Source organism: Suncus etruscus, chromosome 2, assembly GCF_024139225.1.
Source record: "Suncus etruscus isolate mSunEtr1 chromosome 2, mSunEtr1.pri.cur, whole genome shotgun sequence".
In the NCBI taxonomy this organism is placed as follows: domain Eukaryota; kingdom Metazoa; phylum Chordata; class Mammalia; order Eulipotyphla; family Soricidae; genus Suncus; species Suncus etruscus.
In genome coordinates, this window is record NC_064849.1 from 86,852,030 (window position 1) to 86,860,710 (window position 8,681).

Sequence of the window (8,681 nt, forward strand, 5' to 3'; positions counted from 1 at the left end):
GCAAGTCATGTTTCTTATTTAAATGTGCATATATAAGTAAAACAAATGATTTTACACAATGCAGAATTAGTGACAGAAACACAAACTGTGTAAGATCACCTCACAATTGTACCATAAGCTCATCTCATCTCACAGTTCAGTATATATATACAGCTTGTACAATATTACATGGAAGAAAAACAATGGGATCTTACATCAAAGCAGTTATTGTAATGATTTTGTTACATACCTGAATATAAATCAAGATAAAAAAAATCTATGTAGTGTGAGATGATTTAGAATTCTATGCTCTAACCCCATCGTTCTTTTTTTTTTTGTTTTATTCTTTATTTAAGCACCTTGGTTGGGTTCATACTGAACCCAGTCATACTGAAACCCAACTTCAATAACTGAAACCTAACCCCATCATTCTTAAAGTGTATTTAATTTCTGGACAATTTAGTAAGAAATTATTTTTAAAAATGTACTTTAAAATAAAATATCTGGTGCCAAAGCAATTGCTCAGTGGACAGGGCCTTTGCCTTACATGCAGCCAATCCAGGTAGATTCCCCAGCATTCCAGATGGTCCCCGCAAGCATACCCAGGAGTAATTTCTGAGTATAGAGCCAGAAGTAACCCCTTAACAACCTTGGGTGTGGCCCTAAAATTAAAAAATAAAAAAAAACCACCTTCTTATTTTTTTTTCAGAGAATCAAATTTTATTAAAGTGGGTTATGATTCCCCTAGGGACATTGTGAGATGTGGTCCTCTAGGACTATCCTGGTAACTCAGGAAGCAAGGGGACCACCAACAGGCATGATGAAACTAATGACAGGCACACCCTGGTCATTGGTCATAGAGATCTAGAACTGAGAACTGTTATTGTGGTAAAGGAAAATGGGGACCACATTGTTGAAAGAGGCAAAGAAAAATCCTGATTATAGGTAGGGTTTTGGAATGAGGGAAGAATAAGTCCCTCGAGATTGGGAGGATTTCTCTAGAACTTCCTACTATAAAGCTTTTGTTAAAGTTCTATATACTTTGTTCAAATGTCCTATTTCATTACTATTTAATGCTTAAGGGATGTTTCAGGGCTACACCTGTGCTTGGGGTTTATTTCTGGTTCTGTGCTCAGGGGACCTTACGTTGTACCAGAGATTGAACCTTAGTCACATACAAGCAAGACATGTGCCTTACCTACTGTGATTTCAGGCCTCCTATTTAGTGTTTTAGATATATTTTATATCTTTGTAACTTTAGAGCACTTTAAATGTTAGTTTTTAATCCAGGCACCCTCAATAGGATCAGAGAATACATCGGTACTAAAATTGATATACCACAACCATATTAAAAGTGCATTTTCATAATGATTTCTAAAAGATTTATTTTCACTGCTAGAAGCTCTTTACTGGGTGCAAGTGGGCTTTCTGTCTTGTCCTCCCACAAGTGAGGGTACAGGAGAAGCACTCACCTTTTTATTCTTATTTAGATTTGTTTCGTCTATGCACTGGTTTCTAAAACTGTCCTGAAAGCAAAGGTCTGAAACCTACATAAAACCAAATACAAGGTAATTCAAGGGTTTTCAGAATTAGATCTCAACAAAGAAGCAAATGGTTGCACTAAATCCTAAAATTATGAGTGGAAAAGAGTTTATATATAGGGTAGACATCTAAAACAATCCACATTCTTTTAGGGAGATTTCAAAGATACATTTACTGGTCAATGACTATTGTTCTCAAAACTTCTCAACATGTACCACTTCTACAGTCAAGCTCAGATCATACCAAAGAGGTAGGAGAATGACATTTTACTTGCACAATATCAAATCAAACTACAAAATTCTTTTTCATCTGAAAATAATATTTTAAGTTCTGATTGAGTAGAGAAACTAAGACCCAAAAGTTTAAAAGTATCTAATATTTAATTATTAAATCTTTCAAACTTCAGGGGCTGGAGCGGTCCCCCAAGCCAGGAGCAATTTCTGAGCACATAGCCAGGAGTAACCCTTGAGCGTCATCGGGTGTGGCCCAAAAACAAAAAAAATTCTTTCAAACTTCTCCTTAGATATTAAATAAGCTACAAGTAGATGTTCTCATTTTTAGAAAGGACAAATACTTCTCAGAGAAAGTGGGAATTACTAACAGTATAAAAAAGTAGGTGTGATTAGCTACATATGCAATTCAAATTACATTAAAACCCAAATTTAAGGTATAAAAAGATAATATTTTCATAAACAGTAAATATTAATTATTAACCTTCTAAAATAGGTAAATAACTCAATGGGTATCTATACAAACTAAGATATTTTCTTAAATATATGCAAAAATACTTTCATCTCTAAATATTTAGGGTTTTATATATAGTTAGAAATATGTCATTCTACTTTTATGGAAAGGTCAAGAAAAATAAGTTAGCACAATCATTTGAATTGATTGTCGACATACTGGGCACAGCTTATTCCTTTTCTTTAGCTTCTTTGCACATGTAAAATATGCCATAAGATGTCCTGTTTTGCCATGGACAATGCAAACATTTTTAGGTTGATCCTGACAGATCACACACGGTTCAGTGGCATTAAGGGGAAAACTATACTCCACGCTTTTGTCTTTGTCTTGTATTTTCTCCTTCTCAAGCTCTGGGACATCTTCTTGGCTACATACATGATGCTATTAGAAGTTGATGGCTGAGAATAGTCCTCACTTTCGTGTGACTGAGAGGCTTGTGCAATTTTATCATCATTTTCCTCATCACGTGAGGAATCTTTGTAATCATTCACCTTCGTTTTTTTTTTTTTTTACAATCAGGAACATCAAAGCCCTCTTCTACTTGTGTTGAGTTCTCTAGTTGGGCCTTCTCGGGCATTTTCTCTTGATCTTTCCCTTTGTCTTGGAAGCCAATTCTCTCGAAGAGCCCAACATTGGTTGCAATGTGGTGGAAGGGGAGGATTCATTTCATTGCATGAAATACATTTCCAGTAGTCAGCTAAGGAAATTTCAGGATCTTCTTCAAAGGAATCTGTATCATTTTCTCCTATCTGGTACATGGTAACACAATATACCTCATCATCTTCATCTGAGAGTTCTTGTCCATCTTCACTGAGACTATAATCTTCTGAATCTAGAGGGTCAACTTCAAATTCTACACTGAATTGATCTGAAACTGAATCCTGATCCAACCAATCACCTGAATGTTCACTTACACCAGTATCAAGATCCGGATTCAATGGAGTTCCTGTCGATTCATTGCTACTGCTTCTTTCACAACATATCTCTCTTATTACACACAGAGCAAGGCTTTCATCAGATTTGTGGCGTTTTCTTTGTCAGTCACCAGATAATTCATCTGAATTTTCTTCTGTCTTACTCGCTGCTGCTCTCTTTCTAGATGAGGTAGATGGTCTAGAAACCAAGTCAGAAGATGAAGGCTGCTCTTCCGGTAACTCTTATACAAGGTCCTTTTGATCACTCTTATATTTACTTAAAGATGAGCCAGATACCTGTGGATTCACTACCACCAAATTTTTGTAGATCATTGCATATATTTTCCTCTTTCATAGTGTAAGAGTCTTTTTGTGCACCAACAGATTTTAACAACTTCAAAAGTAATGGCTTCGGTCTAACCAGGGTCTCTTGCTCCGAAGCTGGAATCTGGGAGGTGCTGACAGCACCGTCAGCGGACACAGACATACTGGTGGTATTGCACATTTGCCTGGCTGGGGAAGACAGCCTCGTTGCGCACTGCACTGCAATGCACTGCTGGGGATCGGGACGTGCAGGAGTTTAAATAGCCGCGTCCTCCGGCAAGCCGGGGCTTAGCTCCTTGGCTGGATGCTCAGAACTTGTCCGAACCGGCATATCTGAGGCTTCCCCGTTCCTCTTCACAGCAGGCAGCATAGAAGCTCGACGCCACGGGTCTCGGTGGTCATTTCTCTCCCGGGTTTCAGGGCCTGATGCAAAAAGAACAGAGAGGGCTCAGCCCAGCCAGAATCAGAGCGCTGGCCATTGACCTTATTTCTAACCATTACCTCTTACTATCATTTTATATATTATACTTCTGAACTTGTTTGAAAATTAAATACAAAAATTTTATGACTAATTACTAATTTAATTTAATCTTAAATATATACAGTTCCCATATGGTCATCTTAGAGAAATCCCATGTGTCATGAAGCATATTCTAGCCCTTTACAATTCCAACAGGCATGTTTCTCAAGTGATACAATAACTTGCAACATGAAAAGTTCTTCAATGATTTTATTTTGGGATAGTTAGAGTCTTTGTATTTAAATTTCCTATTAATTTTACTTGATTTTTAACTCTAGCAGTGTTACTTTGGAGCAATATATTGGATTTAGAGGAGATAAAGAGAAAGAACAAATGATATTTCAATTTGTAAACTAAATGCAGTCATCATTTAGAGTTCAGAGCCTTCTTTCTTTCCAGTGTTATTCTATGTCAAAAGAGTGAAGGATAATCATTTTCAGGTGATGTAAGACCATATAATTTAGATTGGCATATAATCAATTTAATTGTACTTAGTTTGCAGACATAAAGCTTAACATTCTACCCTTTTTTTTCCCAGCAGATAATAGAAAGCCTCTTTCACAGTAGCTCCATACAATTGCATAAAATCCACTAATTATTAGTTGAGGTATAACTCAAGTGATGGACCTCACTTGAGTTGAAAACAGATGATTTCAGTTGATGTAGAAAAGAGTAGAATAGGGGCCAGAGAGATATAGCATAGCAGTAGGGTGTTTGCCTTGAACGCAGCCAATCCAGGGCAGACAGTGGTTCAAATCCCGACATCCTATATGGTCTCCCGAGCGGAAATCATCCTGAGGAAGATTTCTGAGCACAGAGCCAGGAATAACCCCTGAGCATCGTCGGGCATGATCCAAACACCAAATAAATAAATAAATAAACAAATAAATAATAGATAAATAAAAGAAAAGAGTAGAATATAGAACCCTATGTTTATGATTTTCAAGCAAAGAAATGAAAAAAAATGTGTAGTTTATTGTTGATTAGGAACAAAAGAGAGATCATCTAAGGCACGATAAACATTGCCCAGGTTATAAAGTTGCACAACGTCACCATTTAAATAATCTTGTCCAATTTCTTCAAAGATATTTAAGTATATTGCTATACCAGAGACAGCACAGTAGGTAGGGCACTTGCCTTGCAGGCAGCAAACCCGAGTTTCAATTCCCTGTATCCTGACTACACCAAAAGGAGTGATTCCTGAGTCCACAGTCAGAAGTAACTGCTAAGCAGTGTCAGGTGCAACCCCAAAAGAAAAAGAAACATAAACTACAGTATTGGGACTGTTATGCCTTGTTAAGTAAACAAAACAGTGTTTTATTTTCAAAAATAAAATAAAACACTGATTCACTAACTTCTACAAAACATTTATAAGAAAATCAATCTCAATTCTATGTAAACTCTTCCAGAAAACACATAAGAAAGCAAACTTTCCCATTGCAAACAAACAAACAAACAGACAAAAATACAATAAAAAACATAAAAATCTCTGTATATCATGAACACAAATGTACAAATCCTTATTTATTACCAAATTAAATAGGCAAGATATGTATAATAGGTACAAGTTAGTTCAACATATAGAAAACAATAAATCATCATAAAACAAACTCAGTAAAAAAAGTATATTATCTTATTCATATAAGCAAAATAAACATTGTATAAAATGCCACAAAAGATTATTGATGAATTCTTCCAAGAAAAAATTTTAAGAAACTAAGAATATATGGAAATTCATTAAGTTAGAAATATATATATAACAAAATCTATACTAACTTTATTCTTAATATCAAAATAATAAATAATTTCTTACTAAGATCAGGTATAATAAAAATATTTTTGCTTCATCATTCTATTTAACACTGTAGTGCAAATTCTAGTTAGGGTAATACAGAAGGAAAATCAAAAATGTTAAAAGGAAAAACATAACCTATATTTATTTGCTCATGACCTCTCTAACAATACCAAAGAAATTCACACAGGCACACACATGCATTTAAAAAAGAACCCTTCCAAGGGCTGGAGAGATGGTACAGCATGTAAGGTGTTTGCCTTGCATATGGATGACCCAGGTTTAATCCCTGGGATCCATATGGTGTCAGGAGTGATTCCTGAGTCCAGAAAGGAGTAACCCCTGAATCTTGCCAACTCTGTCCCCCAAACAAAACAAAACAAACAAAAAATCCCTACCAGTAACTGGCATGAAATTTCAAGATTTTAGAATATAGTGCTAATTTCCAAAATCAATTGTTTTACAAAGTATCTCCAATAAAAATCCTGAAATTTCAGTAATGAATACAGTTACACTATTTCAATTGCAATAAAAATTAAGATTGTATGAGTGAGTATAAAAGGAATCTGTGGAGAGTGTAAACTGAGAGAACTAGAACACACTGAACAAATTTCATAAAACATCTAATTAAATGAAGAGATGTATCACAAAGTGAATTAAATTATTTGATATTATTAAAATCTCAGATTTTCTTTATTGGATATCTTAATATAGTTCACTAACAAAGCAAAAGTAGGATTTTGAGGACACTCACTAACTTTGTTTCAAAAATTATACAGAAAAATAAAGTTACTAAATCAATCTGAAAAAATACTATTTAGAGCAGGGGTCTCAAACTCGTGCCCCACGGGTCATTTGCAGCCCTCCGTACAACATTTTGTGGCCCTGCTCTAGAGGAATCTTTTTTTGTTTTGTTTTGTTTTAGTTGTTTGGGTCACACCCCCCAATGTTCAAGGTTTACTACTGACTTTGCACTTAAGGATCACCCCGACTTTGCCTCCTGCGGTCCCCAGGTAAATTGAGTTTGAGACCCCTGATTTATAGACTATTATTATAAAATATGAATTAGAATTTTTGAAACTCTGTATCTATACCTAGTTCCCCAAATTGAATTATTTCACTGATCTATAAAAAACCAGCAAAGGCACTTGTTGACATCATAAATGAAGTGTGCTAATATTTAAATGATCTATGCAATTTAGTAAATAAATATTTACAAAATGACCACTTTATCATGGAATTAAAAGTCTGTCATAGTAAAAATTAGTTAAAATTATATACAAAGAAACAGTAACATAACAAAATTAGTAATCAGAAGCTACTAGATTAAAAAGTTGCAAAAAGTTGATCATTTTTGGAATTTGTATTGCATGTAGTGTTTGTGTATTTGATATGTTGACTAAAAGAATATTCACAGCATGCACATAACTCAGTTTTTCATTTTATAAATAATATTTATATGATCACACTAGTAATGTTCTCCCTTGTTTATAAAGATTATTTTGTAAAATTTATTTTGACCAAATCCTCATATTAAAATCAATTTATAATCATTGAAGAAATTTGTAAAAATGCACATATTTTTTACTATATTCTTGGTTTTAGAATATGTCATTTTGTCTTAACTTTTGCTACTATAAACTAAGACTCTGACTGTTATTTAAAATCGTGATGTTTTAAAATTTTTTTTACTGCACTAGATACTCATCTATAGATTATCAAAATATCTTTGTGGTCTTCAATATATTTTAAAATTTCTGTATTGATACCTAAGGCCAAATAGTTAAAAATGTACTACTTTCCAAGAAATTTTCCAAGGTAAGATGTTGTAAGAGTTCTTTTTTAAAATGATACTACTTTTGTTCTATAAACTATGTAAAATAGACAAAATAGAACCATCCAACAACATATAAATACAAATATATACTTTGAATCAGGTAGTTTTTACTAAATGGAACTTGAATAAATAATTATGACAACAGAGAAAGAGAGAAGCAAATATTCAAAGGAGATCATGGGTTTTCCAAAATGGAAAAAGTAAGCAAAATTACAGAGACAAGCAAGTGAGATAAATGTTCAATGGGGAACATGGACTTGAAAATTGAGCTAATGTTTTTGATGACTGCACAGAAAAGCTAAAATTTAAATTGTTAATATTTTACTATAGTTGCCTTCTGATAAGTGTCACCCCCCTGATCCTTTATACAATGCATCTTCCAAGGACAGTGTTAATGATTTACAAGTTATTTGTTGGTGTTTGTTTTAGTTATGGTGAATTGCCCATTGAAATAAATTAACTTAAAATGTGATTGATAACTTAGAAATTATTTCAAAATAAGTTAGAAAGCTAAGGACAGTTTGTTCTGAGTTCAACAAAGCTAGTTTAGGAGTATTAAATAATGCACAAAGTAAGCAAACTTTAGACATAAAAAATATTCTCCTTCTGAATACTATTTGATATTCATAGAGAGGAGCAACAATTTATAAAATTTGTGTAATGAATCAAGTTGGAGATTACATAGTCAAAATCAGAAGCAAGCTCACAAATATGAAAGGACAAATATGTAAATTGATCAATTGGCTCAGCATAAAAATCACATAAATTATTGGGGCTTGGGTAGCAATATTCAGAATAATTCTTCCAGTCCAAAAATGTTTTGGTTAGTGAAATGAAGAAATAAATCATTCTATATTAAAAACCAAAACCATTTTTTCTGCTCTCAGAGAAAAATAACAAAAATATACATCACAAGCATGACAATAAAATTCCCCTAGTAAGGAATCATTTCTTCAGAGAGTGAAAAACTGTAATTGATTTTTAAAAATCCAAGAGGCAGAAAAAGAATAAAAATGTAGGAGAGATTCT

The 8,681-nt window shown here is 33.7% G+C and overlaps 1 pseudogene; it reads right to left on the reverse strand.

Moving 5' to 3' along the window:
• Positions 1-2,336: 2,336 nt before the first annotated feature.
• LOC126001134 (E3 ubiquitin-protein ligase Mdm2-like) lies at positions 2,337-3,798 on the reverse strand (annotated as a pseudogene).
• Positions 3,799-8,681: the final 4,883 nt, after the last annotated feature.